The sequence below is a fragment of the Diuraphis noxia genome, unplaced genomic scaffold, assembly GCF_037042655.1.
Source record: "Diuraphis noxia isolate RWA-SAM2 unplaced genomic scaffold, SU_Dnox_SAM2 contig0001, whole genome shotgun sequence".
Lineage (NCBI taxonomy): Eukaryota > Metazoa > Arthropoda > Insecta > Hemiptera > Aphididae > Diuraphis > Diuraphis noxia.
In genome coordinates this window covers 47,948,388-47,970,312 of record NW_028301711.1, presented here as the reverse complement: position 1 = coordinate 47,970,312, position 21,925 = coordinate 47,948,388, and the positions used below count along the sequence as shown (strand labels likewise).

Here is a 21,925-nt window from a genome sequence, read left to right as displayed (position 1 = left end):
TTTTTATTTTATCACATATTGCTTAAAGTCCATAGGATTTCACTGATTGTTGCTCTATAGAATTCAGTAAAAAAGTCTAAATGTATGTTTTACTTTTTGCATATGACTGAATATGTGAATTTTATTGTATCACATTCTGAATATATTTAATGTTTAAAATTGGTTTATTTTAAATTAAAAGTAAAGCATAATTTGATTGTAACATGTACTCCTCACCGTGTTATGAATATTGGGTTACCACAGTATTAATTATTATTTACCCTCATGTGTCTTACCAAAATAATAAAACAATTATTTTTCTAGTGCAATCGCTTATGTCAATCACAAATCTGATATTCAACTTAGAACATGAATGGAAATGCTGGATCAACAACAATTATGTAAAGCGGATGAATTCATGGTATTAATGATAATGAGTGTTATTCAATAATAAATAACTTCTCAAATTTATTTGCAATCATTTATTGCTTTCAATCTAATAACAACATTTTGATCAAACTTTTGGATTTATTGTTACTTCCATCACTTTAACTCAATATTGATCATTATATTTATATATGTTTGATGGCAAATAAAATGTGATTCAATTCTTGTACAATTACAATCAAAATAAACAGGTTGATTTTTGAAATAATATTATTATGAGCTTTGTTAGAATTTCTGTAAATTACTCTTCAAATTCATTCACATTTACCCTGAATATTATTGTCCATATCAAAATTTATTTTATTTTTAATCATATTTTTGTATTGGTAGTTGTAAGGTATTGTAAAGAAAACCGGATTTTTTATAAAATATTTTTTTTCTCAATTTAATTGTAATTTCAATGTTTATCTTGTACTTTTAAAAGTATTTTAACTTCCCAGATCATGTGATGAGTAATATATACATATTTAGTTGAGCTCTTACATAGACTATTTTATTTTGATAAAAATTTATTTAAATGCATCATTTCCATTGTATAATTTTGGACTATGATATTTTGACTATTTTTTTTATTTTATCACATATTGCTTAAAGTCCATAGGATTTCACTGATGGTTGCTCTATAGAATTCAGTAAAAAAGTCTAAATGTATGTTTTACTTTTTGCATATGACTGAATATGTGAATTTTATTGTATCACATTCTTAATATATTTAATGTTTAAAATTGGTTTATTTTAAATTAACAGTAAAGCATAATTTGATTGTAACATGTACTCCTCACCGTGTTATGAATATTGGATCACCACAGTATTAATTATTATTTACCCTCATGTGTCTTACCAAAATAATAAAACAATTATTTTTCTAGTGCAATCGCTTATTTCAATCACAAATCTGATATTCAACTTAGAACATGAATGGAAATGCTGGATCAACAACAATTATGTAAAGCGGATGAATTCATGGTATTAATGATAATGAGTGTTATTCAATAATAAATAACTTCTCAAATTTATTTGCAATCATTTATTGCTTTCAATCTAATAACAACATTTTGATGAAACTTTTGGATTTATTGTTACTTCCATCACTTTAACTCAATATTGATCATTAGATTTATATATGTTTGATGGCACATAAAATGTGATTCAATTCTTGTACAATTACAATCAAAATAAACAGGTTGATTTTTGAAATAATATTATTATGAGCTTTGTTAGAATTTCTGTAAATTACTCTTCAAATTCATTCACATTTACCCTGAATATTATTGTCCATATCAAAATTTATTTTATTTTTAATCATATTTTTTTATTAATAGCTGTAAGGTATTGTAAAGAAAACCGGAGTTTTTATAAAATATTGTTTTTCTCAATTTAATTGTAATTTCAATGTTTATCTTGTACTTTTAAAAGTATTTTAACTTCCCAGATCATGTGATGAGTAATATATACATATTTAGTTGAGCTTTTACATAGACTATTTTATTTTGATAAAAATTTATTTAAATGCATCATTTCCATTGTATAATTTTGGACTATGATATTTTGACTATTTTTTTTATTTTATCACATATTGCTTAAAGTCCATAGGATTTCACTGATGGTTGTTCTATAGAATTCAGTAAAAAAGTCTAAATGTATGTTTTACTTTTTGCATATGACTGAATATGTGAATTTTATTGTATCACATTCTTAATATATTTGATGTTTAAAATTGGTTTATTTTAAATTAACAGTAAAGCATAATTTGATTGTAATATGTACTCTTCGCCGTGTTATGAATATTGGATCACCACAGTATTAATTATTATTTACCCTCATGTGTATTACCAAAATAATAAAACAATTATTTTTCTAGTGCAATCGCTTATGTCAATCACAAATCTGATATTCAACTAAGAACATGAATGGAAATGCTGGATCAACAACAATTATGTAAAGCGGATGAATTCATGGTATTAATGATAATGAGTGTTATTCAATAATAAATAATTTCTCAAATTTATTTGCAATCATTTAATGCTTTCAATCTAATAACAACGTTTTGACGAAACTTTTGGATTTATTGTTACTTCCATCACTTTAACTCAATATTGATCATTATTTTTATATATGTTTGATGGCACATAAAATGTGATTCAATTCTTGTACAATTACAATCAAAATAAACAGGTTGATTTTTGAAATATTATTATTATGAGCTTTGTTAGAATTTCTGTAAATTACTCTTCAAATTCATTCACATTTACCCTGAATATTATTGTCCATATCAAAATTTATTTTATTTTTAATCATATTTTTGTATTGTTAGTTGTAAGGTGTTGTAAAGAAAATGGGAGTTTTTATAAAATATTGTTTTTCTCAATTTAACTGTAATTTCAATGTTTATCTTGTACTTTTAAAAGTATTTTAACTTCCCAGATCATGTGATGAGTAATATATACATATTTAGTTGAACTCTTACATAGACTATTTTATTTTGATAAAAATTTGTTTAAATGCATCATTTCCATTGTATAATTTTGGACTTTGATATTTTGACTATTTTTTTTATTTTATCACATATTGCTTAGAGTCCATAGGATTTCACTGATGGTTGTTCTATAGAATTCAGTAAAAAAGTCTAAATGTATGTTTTACTGTTTGCATATGACTGAATATGTGAATTTTATTGTATCACATTCTTAATATATTTGATGTTTAAAATTGGTTTATTTTAAATTAACAGTAAAGCATAATTTGATTGTAATATGTACTCTTCACCGTGTTATGAATATTGGATCACCACAGTATTAATTATTATTTACCCTCATGTGTATTACCAAAATAATAAAACAATTATTTTTCTAGTGCAATCGCTTATGTCAATCACAAATCTGATATTCAACTAAGAACATGAATGGAAATGCTGGATCAACAACAATTATGTAAAGCGGATGAATTCATGGTATTAATGATAATGAGTGTTATTCAATAATAAATAATTTCTCAAATTTATTTGCAATCATTTAAATGCTTTCAATCTAATAACAACGTTTTGACGAAACTTTTGGATTTATTGTTACTTCCATCACTTTAACTCAATATTGATCATTATATTTATATATGTTTGATGGCAAATAAAATGTGATTCAATTCTTGTACAATTACAATCAAAATAAACAGGTTGATTTTTGAAATAATATTATTATGAGCTTTGTTAGAATTTCTGTAAATTACTCTTCAAATTCATTCACATTTACCCTGAATATTATTGTCCATATCAAAATTTATTTTATTTTTAATCATATTTTTGTATTGGTAGTTGTAAGGTATTGTAAAGAAAACCGGATTTTTTATAAAATATTTTTTTTCTCAATTTAATTGTAATTTCAATGTTTATCTTGTACTTTTAAAAGTATTTTAACTTCCCAGATCATGTGATGAGTAATATATACATATTTAATTGAACTCTTACATAGACTATTTTATTTTGATAAAAATTTGTTTAAATGCATCATTTCCATTGTATAATTTTGGACTATGATATTTTGACTATTTTTTTTATTTTATCACATATTGCTTAAAGTCCATAGGATTTCACTGATTGTTGCTCTATAGAATTCAGTAAAAAAGTCTAAATGTATGTTTTACTTTTTGCATATGACTGAATATGTGAATTTTATTGTATCACATTCTTAATATATTTAATGTTTAAAATTGGTTTATTTTAAATTAACAGTAAAGCATAATTTGATTGTAACATGTACTCCTCACCGTGTTATGAATATTGGATCACCACAGTATTAATTATTATTTACCCTCATGTGTCTTACCAAAATAATAAAACAATTATTTTTCTAGTGCAATCGCTTATTTCAATCACAAATCTGATATTCAACTTAGAACATGAATGGAAATGCTGGATCAACAACAATTATGTAAAGCGGATGAATTCATGGTATTAATGATAATGAGTGTTATTCAATAATAAATAATTTCTCAAATTTATTTGCAATCATTTAATGCTTTCAATCTAATAACAACGTTTTGATGAAACTTTTGGATTTATTGTTACTTCCATCACTTTAACTCAATATTGATCATTATTTTTATATATGTTTGATGGCACATAAAATGTGATTCAATTCTTGTACAATTACAATCAAAATAAACAGGTTGATTTTTGAAATAATATTATTATGAGCTTTGTTAGAATTTCAGTAAATTACTCTTCAAATTCATTCACATTTACCCTGAATATTATTGTCCATATCAAAATTTATTTTATTTTTAATCATATTTTTTTATTAATAGCTGTAAGGTATTGTAAAGAAAACCGGAGTTTTTATAAAATATTGTTTTTCTCAATTTAATTGTAATTTCAATGTTTATCTTGTACTTTTAAAAGTATTTTAACTTCCCAGATCATGTGATGAGTAATATATACATATTTAGTTGAGCTCTTACATAGACTATTTTATTTTGATAAAAATTTATTGAAATGCATCATTTCCATTGTATAATTTTGGACTATGATATTTTGACTATTTTTTTTATTTTATCACATATTGCTTAAAGTCCATAGGATTTCACTGATGGTTGCTCTATAGAATTCAGTAAAAAAGTCTAAATGTATGTTTTACTTTTTGCATATGACTGAATATGTGAATTTTATTGTATCACATTCTTAATATATTTAATGTTTAAAATTGGTTTATTTTAAATTAACAGTAAAGCATAATTTGATTGTAACATGTACTCCTCACCGTGTTATGAATATTGGATCACCACAGTATTAATTATTATTTACCCTCATGTGTCTTACCAAAATAATAAAACAATTATTTTTCTAGTGCAATCGCTTATTTCAATCACAAATCTGATATTCAACTTAGAACATGAATGGAAATGCTGGATCAACAACAATTATGTAAAGCGGATGAATTCATGGTATTAATGATAATGAGTGTTATTCAATAATAAATAACTTCTCAAATTTATTTGCAATCATTTATTGCTTTCAATCTAATAACAACATTTTGATGAAACTTTTGGATTTATTGTTACTTCCATCACTTTAACTCAATATTGATCATTATTTTTATATATGTTTGATGGCACATAAAATGTGATTCAATTCTTGTACAATTACAATCAAAATAAACAGGTTGATTTTTGAAATATTATTATTATGAGCTTTGTTAGAATTTCTGTAAATTACTCTTCAAATTCATTCACATTTACCCTGAATATTATTGTCCATATCAAAATTTATTTTATTTTTAATCATATTTTTGTATTGTTAGTTGTAAGGTGTTGTAAAGAAAATGGGAGTTTTTATAAAATATTGTTTTTCTCAATTTAACTGTAATTTCAATGTTTATCTTGTACTTTTAAAAGTATTTTAACTTCCCAGATCATGTGATGAGTAATATATACATATTTAGTTGAACTCTTACATAGACTATTTTATTTTGATAAAAATTTGTTTAAATGCATCATTTCCATTGTATAATTTTGGACTTTGATATTTTGACTATTTTTTTTATTTTATCACATATTGCTTAGAGTCCATAGGATTTCACTGATGGTTGTTCTATAGAATTCAGTAAAAAAGTCTAAATGTATGTTTTACTGTTTGCATATGACTGAATATGTGAATTTTATTGTATCACATTCTTAATATATTTGATGTTTAAAATTGGTTTATTTTAAATTAACAGTAAAGCATAATTTGATTGTAATATGTACTCTTCACCGTGTTATGAATATTGGATCACCACAGTATTAATTATTATTTACCCTCATGTGTATTACCAAAATAATAAAACAATTATTTTTCTAGTGCAATCGCTTATGTCAATCACAAATCTGATATTCAACTAAGAACATGAATGGAAATGCTGGATCAACAACAATTATGTAAAGCGGATGAATTCATGGTATTAATGATAATGAGTGTTATTCAATAATAAATAATTTCTCAAATTTATTTGCAATCATTTAAATGCTTTCAATCTAATAACAACGTTTTGACGAAACTTTTGGATTTATTGTTACTTCCATCACTTTAACTCAATATTGATCATTATATTTATATATGTTTGATGGCAAATAAAATGTGATTCAATTCTTGTACAATTACAATCAAAATAAACAGGTTGATTTTTGAAATAATATTATTATGAGCTTTGTTAGAATTTCTGTAAATTACTCTTCAAATTCATTCACATTTACCCTGAATATTATTGTCCATATCAAAATTTATTTTATTTTTAATCATATTTTTGTATTGGTAGTTGTAAGGTATTGTAAAGAAAACCGGATTTTTTATAAAATATTTTTTTTCTCAATTTAATTGTAATTTCAATGTTTATCTTGTACTTTTAAAAGTATTTTAACTTCCCAGATCATGTGATGAGTAATATATACATATTTAATTGAACTCTTACATAGACTATTTTATTTTGATAAAAATTTGTTTAAATGCATCATTTCCATTGTATAATTTTGGACTATGATATTTTGACTATTTTTTTTATTTTATCACATATTGCTTAAAGTCCATAGGATTTCACTGATTGTTGCTCTATAGAATTCAGTAAAAAAGTCTAAATGTATGTTTTACTTTTTGCATATGACTGAATATGTGAATTTTATTGTATCACATTCTTAATATATTTAATGTTTAAAATTGGTTTATTTTAAATTAACAGTAAAGCATAATTTGATTGTAACATGTACTCCTCACCGTGTTATGAATATTGGATCACCACAGTATTAATTATTATTTACCCTCATGTGTCTTACCAAAATAATAAAACAATTATTTTTCTAGTGCAATCGCTTATTTCAATCACAAATCTGATATTCAACTTAGAACATGAATGGAAATGCTGGATCAACAACAATTATGTAAAGCGGATGAATTCATGGTATTAATGATAATGAGTGTTATTCAATAATAAATAATTTCTCAAATTTATTTGCAATCATTTAATGCTTTCAATCTAATAACAACGTTTTGATGAAACTTTTGGATTTATTGTTACTTCCATCACTTTAACTCAATATTGATCATTATTTTTATATATGTTTGATGGCACATAAAATGTGATTCAATTCTTGTACAATTACAATCAAAATAAACAGGTTGATTTTTGAAATAATATTATTATGAGCTTTGTTAGAATTTCAGTAAATTACTCTTCAAATTCATTCACATTTACCCTGAATATTATTGTCCATATCAAAATTTATTTTATTTTTAATCATATTTTTTTATTAATAGCTGTAAGGTATTGTAAAGAAAACCGGAGTTTTTATAAAATATTGTTTTTCTCAATTTAATTGTAATTTCAATGTTTATCTTGTACTTTTAAAAGTATTTTAACTTCCCAGATCATGTGATGAGTAATATATACATATTTAGTTGAGCTCTTACATAGACTATTTTATTTTGATAAAAATTTATTGAAATGCATCATTTCCATTGTATAATTTTGGACTATGATATTTTGACTATTTTTTTTATTTTATCACATATTGCTTAAAGTCCATAGGATTTCACTGATGGTTGCTCTATAGAATTCAGTAAAAAAGTCTAAATGTATGTTTTACTTTTTGCATATGACTGAATATGTGAATTTTATTGTATCACATTCTTAATATATTTAATGTTTAAAATTGGTTTATTTTAAATTAACAGTAAAGCATAATTTGATTGTAACATGTACTCCTCACCGTGTTATGAATATTGGATCACCACAGTATTAATTATTATTTACCCTCATGTGTCTTACCAAAATAATAAAACAATTATTTTTCTAGTGCAATCGCTTATTTCAATCACAAATCTGATATTCAACTTAGAACATGAATGGAAATGCTGGATCAACAACAATTATGTAAAGCGGATGAATTCATGGTATTAATGATAATGAGTGTTATTCAATAATAAATAACTTCTCAAATTTATTTGCAATCATTTATTGCTTTCAATCTAATAACAACATTTTGATGAAACTTTTGGATTTATTGTTACTTCCATCACTTTAACTCAATATTGATCATTAGATTTATATATGTTTGATGGCACATAAAATGTGATTCAATTCTTGTACAATTACAATCAAAATAAACAGGTTGATTTTTGAAATAATATTATTATGAGCTTTGTTAGAATTTCTGTAAATTACTCTTCAAATTCATTCACATTTACCCTGAATATTATTGTCCATATCAAAATTTATTTTATTTTTAATCATATTTTTTTATTAATAGCTGTAAGGTATTGTAAAGAAAACCGGAGTTTTTATAAAATATTGTTTTTCTCAATTTAATTGTAATTTCAATGTTTATCTTGTACTTTTAAAAGTATTTTAACTTCCCAGATCATGTGATGAGTAATATATACATATTTAGTTGAGCTTTTACATAGACTATTTTATTTTGATAAAAATTTATTTAAATGCATCATTTCCATTGTATAATTTTGGACTATGATATTTTGACTATTTTTTTTATTTTATCACATATTGCTTAAAGTCCATAGGATTTCACTGATGGTTGTTCTATAGAATTCAGTAAAAAAGTCTAAATGTATGTTTTACTTTTTGCATATGACTGAATATGTGAATTTTATTGTATCACATTCTTAATATATTTGATGTTTAAAATTGGTTTATTTTAAATTAACAGTAAAGCATAATTTGATTGTAATATGTACTCTTCGCCGTGTTATGAATATTGGATCACCACAGTATTAATTATTATTTACCCTCATGTGTATTACCAAAATAATAAAACAATTATTTTTCTAGTGCAATCGCTTATGTCAATCACAAATCTGATATTCAACTAAGAACATGAATGGAAATGCTGGATCAACAACAATTATGTAAAGCGGATGAATTCATGGTATTAATGATAATGAGTGTTATTCAATAATAAATAATTTCTCAAATTTATTTGCAATCATTTAATGCTTTCAATCTAATAACAACGTTTTGACGAAACTTTTGGATTTATTGTTACTTCCATCACTTTAACTCAATATTGATCATTATTTTTATATATGTTTGATGGCACATAAAATGTGATTCAATTCTTGTACAATTACAATCAAAATAAACAGGTTGATTTTTGAAATATTATTATTATGAGCTTTGTTAGAATTTCTGTAAATTACTCTTCAAATTCATTCACATTTACCCTGAATATTATTGTCCATATCAAAATTTATTTTATTTTTAATCATATTTTTGTATTGTTAGTTGTAAGGTGTTGTAAAGAAAATGGGAGTTTTTATAAAATATTGTTTTTCTCAATTTAACTGTAATTTCAATGTTTATCTTGTACTTTTAAAAGTATTTTAACTTCCCAGATCATGTGATGAGTAATATATACATATTTAGTTGAACTCTTACATAGACTATTTTATTTTGATAAAAATTTGTTTAAATGCATCATTTCCATTGTATAATTTTGGACTTTGATATTTTGACTATTTTTTTTATTTTATCACATATTGCTTAGAGTCCATAGGATTTCACTGATGGTTGTTCTATAGAATTCAGTAAAAAAGTCTAAATGTATGTTTTACTGTTTGCATATGACTGAATATGTGAATTTTATTGTATCACATTCTTAATATATTTGATGTTTAAAATTGGTTTATTTTAAATTAACAGTAAAGCATAATTTGATTGTAATATGTACTCTTCACCGTGTTATGAATATTGGATCACCACAGTATTAATTATTATTTACCCTCATGTGTATTACCAAAATAATAAAACAATTATTTTTCTAGTGCAATCGCTTATGTCAATCACAAATCTGATATTCAACTAAGAACATGAATGGAAATGCTGGATCAACAACAATTATGTAAAGCGGATGAATTCATGGTATTAATGATAATGAGTGTTATTCAATAATAAATAATTTCTCAAATTTATTTGCAATCATTTAAATGCTTTCAATCTAATAACAACGTTTTGACGAAACTTTTGGATTTATTGTTACTTCCATCACTTTAACTCAATATTGATCATTATTTTTATATATGTTTGATGGCACATAAAATGTGATTCAATTCTTGTACAATTACAATCAAAATAAACAGGTTGATTTTTGAAATATTATTATTATGAGCTTTGTTAGAATTTCTGTAAATTACTCTTCAAATTCATTCACATTTACCCTGAATATTATTGTCCATATCAAAATTTATTTTATTTTTAATCATATTTTTGTATTGTTAGTTGTAAGGTGTTGTAAAGAAAATGGGAAATTTTATAAAATATTGTTTTTCTCAATTTAACTGTAATTTCAATGTTTATCTTGTACTTTTAAAAGTATTTTAACTTCCCAGATCATGTGATGAGTAATATATACATATTTAGTTGAACTCTTACATAGACTATTTTATTTTGATAAAAATTTGTTTAAATGCATCATTTCCATTGTATAATTTTGGACTTTGATATTTTGACTATTTTTTTTATTTTATCACATATTGCTTAGAGTCCATAGGATTTCACTGATGGTTGTTCTATAGAATTCAGTAAAAAAGTCTAAATGTATGTTTTACTTTTTGCATATGACTGAATATGTGAATTTTATTGTATCACATTCTTAATATATTTGATGTTTAAAATTGGTTTATTTTAAATTAACAGTAAAGCATAATTTGATTGTAATATGTACTCTTCACCGTGTTATGAATATTGGATCACCACAGTATTAATTATTATTTACCCTCATGTGTATTACCAAAATAATAAAACAATTATTTTTCTAGTGCAATCGCTTATGTCAATCACAAATCTGATATTCAACTAAGAACATGAATGGAAATGCTGGATCAACAACAATTATGTAAAGCGGATGAATTCATGGTATTAATGATAATGAGTGTTATTCAATAATAAATAACTTCTCAAATTTATTTGCAATCATTTAATGCTTTCAATCTAATAACAACGTTTTGATGAAACTTTTGGATTTATTGTTACTTCCATCACTTTAACTCAATATTGATCATTATTTTTATATATGTTTGATGGCACATAAAATGTGATTCAATTCTTGTGCAATTACAATCAAAATAAACAGGTTGATTTTTGAAATAATATTATTATGAGCTTTGTTAGAATTTCTGTAAATTAATCTTCAAATTCATTCACATTTACCCTGAATATTATTGTCCATATCAAAATTTATTTTATTTTTAATCATATTTTTGTATAGGTAGTTGTAAGGTGTTGTAATGAAAATGGGAGTTTTTATAAAATATTGTTTTTCTCAATTTAATTGTAATTTCAATGTTTATCTTGTACTTTTAAAAGTATTTTAACTTCCCAGATCATGTGATGAGTAATATATACATATTTAGTTGAGCTCTTACATAGACTATTTTATTTTGATAAAAATTTATTGAAATGCATCATTTCCATTGTATAATTTTGGACTATGATATTTTGACTATTTTTTTTATTTTATCACATATTGCTTAAAGTCCATAGGATTTCACTGATGGTTGCTCTATAGAATTCAGTAAAAAAGTCTAAATGTATGTTTTACTTTTTGCATATGACTGAATATGTGAATTTTATTGTATCACATTCTTAATATATTTAATGTTTAAAATTGGTTTATTTTAAATTAACAGTAAAGCATAATTTGATTGTAACATGTACTCCTCACCGTGTTATGAATATTGGATCACCACAGTATTAATTATTATTTACCCTCATGTGTCTTACCAAAATAATAAAACAATTATTTTTCTAGTGCAATCGCTTATTTCAATCACAAATCTGATATTCAACTTAGAACATGAATGGAAATGCTGGATCAACAACAATTATGTAAAGCGGATGAATTCATGGTATTAATGATAATGAGTGTTATTCAATAATAAATAACTTCTCAAATTTATTTGCAATCATTTATTGCTTTCAATCTAATAACAACATTTTGATGAAACTTTTGGATTTATTGTTACTTCCATCACTTTAACTCAATATTGATCATTAGATTTATATATGTTTGATGGCACATAAAATGTGATTCAATTCTTGTACAATTACAATCAAAATAAACAGGTTGATTTTTGAAATAATATTATTATGAGCTTTGTTAGAATTTCTGTAAATTACTCTTCAAATTCATTCACATTTACCCTGAATATTATTGTCCATATCAAAATTTATTTTATTTTTAATCATATTTTTTTATTAATAGCTGTAAGGTATTGTAAAGAAAACCGGAGTTTTTATAAAATATTGTTTTTCTCAATTTAATTGTAATTTCAATGTTTATCTTGTACTTTTAAAAGTATTTTAACTTCCCAGATCATGTGATGAGTAATATATACATATTTAGTTGAGCTTTTACATAGACTATTTTATTTTGATAAAAATTTATTTAAATGCATCATTTCCATTGTATAATTTTGGACTATGATATTTTGACTATTTTTTTTATTTTATCACATATTGCTTAAAGTCCATAGGATTTCACTGATGGTTGTTCTATAGAATTCAGTAAAAAAGTCTAAATGTATGTTTTACTTTTTGCATATGACTGAATATGTGAATTTTATTGTATCACATTCTTAATATATTTGATGTTTAAAATTGGTTTATTTTAAATTAACAGTAAAGCATAATTTGATTGTAATATGTACTCTTCGCCGTGTTATGAATATTGGATCACCACAGTATTAATTATTATTTACCCTCATGTGTATTACCAAAATAATAAAACAATTATTTTTCTAGTGCAATCGCTTATGTCAATCACAAATCTGATATTCAACTAAGAACATGAATGGAAATGCTGGATCAACAACAATTATGTAAAGCGGATGAATTCATGGTATTAATGATAATGAGTGTTATTCAATAATAAATAATTTCTCAAATTTATTTGCAATCATTTAATGCTTTCAATCTAATAACAACGTTTTGACGAAACTTTTGGATTTATTGTTACTTCCATCACTTTAACTCAATATTGATCATTATTTTTATATATGTTTGATGGCACATAAAATGTGATTCAATTCTTGTACAATTACAATCAAAATAAACAGGTTGATTTTTGAAATATTATTATTATGAGCTTTGTTAGAATTTCTGTAAATTACTCTTCAAATTCATTCACATTTACCCTGAATATTATTGTCCATATCAAAATTTATTTTATTTTTAATCATATTTTTGTATTGTTAGTTGTAAGGTGTTGTAAAGAAAATGGGAGTTTTTATAAAATATTGTTTTTCTCAATTTAACTGTAATTTCAATGTTTATCTTGTACTTTTAAAAGTATTTTAACTTCCCAGATCATGTGATGAGTAATATATACATATTTAGTTGAACTCTTACATAGACTATTTTATTTTGATAAAAATTTGTTTAAATGCATCATTTCCATTGTATAATTTTGGACTTTGATATTTTGACTATTTTTTTTATTTTATCACATATTGCTTAGAGTCCATAGGATTTCACTGATGGTTGTTCTATAGAATTCAGTAAAAAAGTCTAAATGTATGTTTTACTGTTTGCATATGACTGAATATGTGAATTTTATTGTATCACATTCTTAATATATTTGATGTTTAAAATTGGTTTATTTTAAATTAACAGTAAAGCATAATTTGATTGTAATATGTACTCTTCACCGTGTTATGAATATTGGATCACCACAGTATTAATTATTATTTACCCTCATGTGTATTACCAAAATAATAAAACAATTATTTTTCTAGTGCAATCGCTTATGTCAATCACAAATCTGATATTCAACTAAGAACATGAATGGAAATGCTGGATCAACAACAATTATGTAAAGCGGATGAATTCATGGTATTAATGATAATGAGTGTTATTCAATAATAAATAATTTCTCAAATTTATTTGCAATCATTTAAATGCTTTCAATCTAATAACAACGTTTTGACGAAACTTTTGGATTTATTGTTACTTCCATCACTTTAACTCAATATTGATCATTATTTTTATATATGTTTGATGGCACATAAAATGTGATTCAATTCTTGTACAATTACAATCAAAATAAACAGGTTGATTTTTGAAATATTATTATTATGAGCTTTGTTAGAATTTCTGTAAATTACTCTTCAAATTCATTCACATTTACCCTGAATATTATTGTCCATATCAAAATTTATTTTATTTTTAATCATATTTTTGTATTGTTAGTTGTAAGGTGTTGTAAAGAAAATGGGAAATTTTATAAAATATTGTTTTTCTCAATTTAACTGTAATTTCAATGTTTATCTTGTACTTTTAAAAGTATTTTAACTTCCCAGATCATGTGATGAGTAATATATACATATTTAGTTGAACTCTTACATAGACTATTTTATTTTGATAAAAATTTGTTTAAATGCATCATTTCCATTGTATAATTTTGGACTTTGATATTTTGACTATTTTTTTTATTTTATCACATATTGCTTAGAGTCCATAGGATTTCACTGATGGTTGTTCTATAGAATTCAGTAAAAAAGTCTAAATGTATGTTTTACTGTTTGCATATGACTGAATATGTGAATTTTATTGTATCACATTCTTAATATATTTGATGTTTAAAATTGGTTTATTTTAAATTAACAGTAAAGCATAATTTGATTGTAATATGTACTCTTCACCGTGTTATGAATATTGGATCACCACAGTATTAATTATTATTTACCCTCATGTGTATTACCAAAATAATAAAACAATTATTTTTCTAGTGCAATCGCTTATGTCAATCACAAATCTGATATTCAACTAAGAACATGAATGGAAATGCTGGATCAACAACAATTATGTAAAGCGGATGAATTCATGGTATTAATGATAATGAGTGTTATTCAATAATAAATAATTTCTCAAATTTATTTGCAATCATTTAAATGCTTTCAATCTAATAACAACGTTTTGACGAAACTTTTGGATTTATTGTTACTTCCATCACTTTAACTCAATATTGATCATTATTTTTATATATGTTTGATGGCACATAAAATGTGATTCAATTCTTGTAAAATTACAATCAAAATAAACAGGTTGATTTTTGAAATATTATTATTATGAGCTTTGTTAGAATTTCTGTAAATTACTCTTCAAATTCATTCACATTTACCCTGAATATTATTGTCCATATCAAAATTTATTTTATTTTTAATCATATTTTTGTATTGTTAGTTGTAAGGTGTTGTAAAGAAAATGGGAAATTTTATAAAATATTGTTTTTCTCAATATAACTGTAATTTCAATGTTTATCTTGTACTTTTAAAAGTATTTTAACTTCCCAGATCATGTGATGAGTAATATATACATATTTAGTTGAACTCTTACATAGACTATTTTATTTTGATAAAAATTTGTTTAAATGCATCATTTCCATTGTATAATTTTGGACTTTGATATTTTGACTATTTTTTTTATTTTATCACATATTGCTTAGAGTCCATAGGATTTCACTGATGGTTGTTCTATAGAATTCAGTAAAAAAGTCTAAATGTATGTTTTACTTTTTGCATATGACTGAATATGTGAATTTTATTGTATCACATTCTTAATATATTTGATGTTTAAAATTGGTTTATTTTAAATTAACAGTAAAGCATAATTTGATTGTAATATGTACTCTTCACCGTGTTATGAATATTGGATCACCACAGTATTAATTATTATTTACCCTCATGTGTATTACCAAAATAATAAAACAATTATTTTTCTAGTGCAATCGCTTATGTCAATCACAAATCTGATATTCAACTAAGAACATGAATGGAAATGCTGGATCAACAACAATTATGTAAAGCGGATGAATTCATGGTATTAATGATAATGAGTGTTATTCAATAATAAATAATTTCTCAAATTTATTTGCAATCATTTAAATGCTTTCAATCTAATAACAACGTTTTGACGAAACTTTTGGATTTATTGTTACTTCCATCACTTTAACTCAATATTGATCATTATTTTTATATATGTTTGATGGCACATAAAATGTGATTCAATTCTTGTACAATTACAATCAAAATAAACAGGTTGATTTTTGAAATATTATTATTATGAGCTTTGTTAGAATTTCTGTAAATTACTCTTCAAATTCATTCACATTTACCCTGAATATTATTGTCCATATCAAAATTTATTTTATTTTTAATCATATTTTTGTATTGTTAGTTGTAAGGTGTTGTAAAGAAAATGGGAAATTTTATAAAATATTGTTTTTCTCAATTTAACTGTAATTTCAATGTTTATCTTGTACTTTTAAAAGTATTTTAACTTCCCAGATCATGTGATGAGTAATATATACATATTTAGTTGAACTCTTACATAGACTATTTTATTTTGATAAAAATTTGTTTAAATGCATCATTTCCATTGTATAATTTTGGACTTTGATATTTTGACTATTTTTTTTATTTTATCACATATTGCTTAGAGTCCATAGGATTTCACTGATGGTTGTTCTATAGAATTCAGTAAAAAAGTCTAAATGTATGTTTTACTGTTTGCATATGACTGAATATGTGAATTTTATTGTATCACATTCTTAATATATTTGATGTTTAAAATTGGTTTATTTTAAATTAACAGTAAAGCATAATTTGATTGTAATATGTACTCTTCACCGTGTTATGAATATTGGATCACCACAGTATTAATTATTATTTACCCTCATGTGTATTACCAAAATAATAAAACAATTATTTTTCTAGTGCAATCGCTTATGTCAATCACAAATCTGATATTCAACTAAGAACATGAATGGAAATGCTGGATCAACAACAATTATGTAAAGCGGATGAATTCATGGTATTAATGATAATGAGTGTTATTCAATAATAAATAATTTCTCAAATTTATTTGCAATCATTTAAATGCTTTCAATCTAATAACAACGTTTTGACGAAACTTTTGGATTTATTGTTACTTCCATCACTTTAACTCAATATTGATCATTATTTTTATATATGTTTGATGGCACATAAAATGTGATTCAATTCTTGTAAAATTACAATCAAAATAAACAGGTTGATTTTTGAAATATTATTATTATGAGCTTTGTTAGAATTTCTGTAAATTACTCTTCAAATTCATTCACATTTACCCTGAATATTATTGTCCATATCAAAATTTATTTTATTTTTAATCATATTTTTGTATTGTTAGTTGTAAGGTGTTGTAAAGAAAATGGGAAATTTTATAAAATATTGTTTTTCTCAATATAACTGTAATTTCAATGTTTATCTTGTACTTTTAAAAGTATTTTAACTTCCCAGATCATGTGATGAGTAATATATACATATTTAGTTGAACTCTTACATAGACTATTTTATTTTGATAAAAATTTGTTTAAATGCATCATTTCCATTGTATAATTTTGGACTTTGATATTTTGACTATTTTTTTTATTTTATCACATATTGCTTAGAGTCCATAGGATTTCACTGATGGTTGTTCTATAGAATTCAGTAAAAAAGTCTAAATGTATGTTTTACTTTTTGCATATGACTGAATATGTGAATTTTATTGTATCACATTCTGAATATATTTAACGTTTAAAATTGGTTTATTTTAAATTAACAGTAAAGCATAATTTGATTGTAACATGTACTCCTCACCGTGTTATGAATATTGGGTCACCACAGTATTAATTATTATTTACCCTCATGTGTCTTACCAAAATAATAAAACAATTATTTTTCTAGTGCAATCGCTTATGTCAATCACAAATCTGATATTCAACTAAGAACATGAATGGAAATGCTGGATCAACAACAATTATGTAAAGCGGATGAATTCATGGTATTAATGATAATGAGTGTTATTCAATAATAAATAATTTCTCAAATTTATTTGCAATCATTTAATGCTTTCAATCTAATAACAACGTTTTGACGAAACTTTTGGATTTATTGTTACTTCCATCACTTTAACTCAATATTGATCATTATTTTTATATATGTTTGATGGCACATAAAATGTGATTCAATTCTTGTACAATTACAATCAAAATAAACAGGTTGATTTTTGAAATAATATTATTATGAGCTTTGTTAGAATTTCTGTAAATTAATCTTCAAATTCATTCACATTTACCCTGAATATTATTGTCCATATCAAAATTTATTTTATTTTTAATCATATTTTTGTATTGGTAGTTGTAAGGTGTTGTAAAGAAAATGGGAGTTTTTATAAAATATTGTTTTTCTCAATTTAATTGTAATTTCAATGTTTATCTTGTACTTTTAAAAGTATTTTAACTTCCCAGATCATGTGATGAGTAATATATACATATTTAGTTGAACTCTTACATAGACTATTTTATTTTGATAAAAATTTGTTTAAATGCATCATTTCCATTGTATAATTTTGGACTATGATATTTTGACTATTTTTTTTATTTTATCACATATTGCTTAAAGTCCATAGGATTTCACTGATTGTTGCTCTATAGAATTCAGTAAAAAAGTCTAAATGTATGTTTTACTTTTTGCATATGACTGAATATGTGAATTTTATTGTATCACATTCTGAATATATTTAATGTTTAAAATTGGTTTATTTTAAATTAACAGTAAAGCATAATTTGATTGTAACATGTACTCCTCACCGTGTTATGAATATTGGGTCACCACAGTATTAATTATTATTTACCCTCATGTGTCTTACCAAAATAATAAAACAATTATTTTTCTAGTGCAATCGCTTATGTCAATCACAAATCTGATATTCAACTAAGAACATGAATGGAAATGCTGGATCAACAACAATTATGTAAAGCGGATGAATTCATGGTATTAATGATAATGAGTGTTATTCAATAATAAATAACTTCTCAAATTTATTTGCAATCATTTAATGCTTTCAATCTAATAACAACGTTTTGATGAAACTTTTGGATTTATTGTTACTTCCATCACTTTAACTCAATATTGATCATTATTTTTATATATGTTTGATGGCACATAAAATGTGATTCAATTCTTGTACAATTACAATCAAAATAAACAGGTTGATTTTTGAAATAATATTATTATGAGCTTTGTTAGAATTTCTGTAAATTACTCTTCAAATTCATTCACATTTACCCTGAATATTATTGTCCATATCAAAATTTATTTTATTTTTAATCATATTTTTTTATTAATAGCTGTAAGGTATTGTAAAGAAAACCGGAGTTTTTATAAAATATTGTTTTTCTCAATTTAATTGTAATTTCAATGTTTATCTTGTACTTTTAAAAGTATTTTAACTTCCCAGATCATGTGATGAGTAATATATACATATTTAGTTGAGCTTTTACATAGACTATTTTATTTTGATAAAAATTTATTTAAATGCATCATTTCCATTGTATAATTTTGGACTATGATATTTTGACTATTTTTTTTATTTTATCACATATTGCTTAAAGTCCATAGGATTTCACTGATGGTTGTTCTATAGAATTCAGTAAAAAAGTCTAAATGTATGTTTTACTTTTTGCATATGACTGAATATGTGAATTTTATTGTATCACATTCTTAATATATTTGATGTTTAAAATTGGTTTATTTTAAATTAACAGTAAAGCATAATTTGATTGTAATATGTACTCTTCGCCGTGTTATGAATATTGGATCACCACAGTATTAATTATTATTTACCCTCATGTGTATTACCAAAATAATAAAACAATTATTTTTCTAGTGCAATCGCTTATGTCAATCACAAATCTGATATTCAACTAAGAACATGAATGGAAATGCTGGATCAACAACAATTATGTAAAGCGGATGAATTCATGGTATTAATGATAATGAGTGTTATTCAATAATAAATAATTTCTCAAATTTATTTGCAATCATTTAATGCTTTCAATCTAATAACAACGTTTTGACGAAACTTTTGGATTTATTGTTACTTCCATCACTTTAACTCAATATTGATCATTATTTTTATATATGTTTGATGGCACATAAAATGTGATTCAATTCTTGTACAATTACAATCAAAATAAACAGGTTGATTTTTGAAATATTATTATTATGAGCTTTGTTAGAATTTCTGTAAATTACTCTTCAAATTCATTCACATTTACCCTGAATATTATTGTCCATATCAAAATTTATTTTATTTTTAATCATATTTTTGTATTGTTAGTTGTAAGGTGTTGTAAAGAAAATGGGAGTTTTTATAAAATATTGTTTTTCTCAATTTAACTGTAATTTCAATGTTTATCTTGTACTTTTAAAAGTATTTTAACTTCCCAGATCATGTGATGAGTAATATATACATATTTAGTTGAACTCTTACATAGACTATTTTATTTTGATAAAAATTTGTTTAAATGCATCATTTCCATTGTATAATTTTGGACTTTGATATTTTGACTATTTTTTTTATTTTATCACATATTGCTTAGAGTCCATAGGATTTCACTGATGGTTGTTCTATAGAATTCAGTAAAAAAGTCTAAATGTATGTTTTACTGTTTGCATATGACTGAATATGTGAATTTTATTGTATCACATTCTTAATATATTTGATGTTTAAAATTGGTTTATTTTAAATTAACAGTAAAGCATAATTTGATTGTAATATGTACTCTTCACCGTGTTATGAATATTGGATCACCACAGTATTAATTATTATTTACCCTCATGTGTATTACCAAAATAATAAAACAATTATTTTTCTAGTGCAATCGCTTATGTCAATCACAAATCTGATATTCAACTAAGAACATGAATGGAAATGCTGGATCAACAACAATTATGTAAAGCGGATGAATTCATGGTATTAATGATAATGAGTGTTATTCAATAATAAATAATTTCTCAAATTTATTTGCAATCATTTAAATGCTTTCAATCTAATAACAACGTTTTGACGAAACTTTTGGATTTATTGTTACTTCCATCACTTTAACTCAATATTGATCATTATTTTTATATATGTTTGATGGCACATAAAATGTGATTCAATTCTTGTACAATTACAATCAAAATAAACAGGTTGATTTTTGAAATATTATTATTATGAGCTTTGTTAGAATTTCTGTAAATTACTCTTCAAATTCATTCACATTTACCCTGAATATTATTGTCCATATCAAAATTTATTTTATTTTTAATCATATTTTTGTATTGTTAGTTGTAAGGTGTTGTAAAGAAAATGGGAAATTTTATAAAATATTGTTTTTCTCAATTTAACTGTAATTTCAATGTTTATCTTGTACTTTTAAAAGTATTTTAACTTCCCAGATCATGTGATGAGTAATATATACATATTTAGTTGAACTCTTACATAGACTATTTTATTTTGATAAAAATTTGTTTAAATGCATCATTTCCATTGTATAATTTTGGACTTTGATATTTTGACTATTTTTTTTATTTTATCACATATTGCTTAGAGTCCATAGGATTTCACTGATGGTTGTTCTATAGAATTCAGTAAAAAAGTCTAAATGTATGTTTTAC

General features: G+C 23.8%; 2 long non-coding RNA genes across 2 annotated transcripts in view; both read left to right on the top strand.

Annotated features, from left to right (window-relative positions):
- The window catches only part of LOC149060798 (uncharacterized), a 57,612-nt gene that overhangs the window by 3,640 nt on the left and 32,047 nt on the right, over window positions 1-21,925 (top strand). The window lies entirely within an intron of this gene.
- Window positions 298-12,301, top strand: LOC149060799 (uncharacterized). The gene is made up of 7 exons (XR_016189631.1): window positions 298-400; window positions 1,296-1,392; window positions 4,273-4,369; window positions 5,265-5,361; window positions 7,250-7,346; window positions 8,242-8,338; window positions 12,211-12,301. It is a non-coding gene; the product is annotated as an uncharacterized LOC149060799 (long non-coding RNA).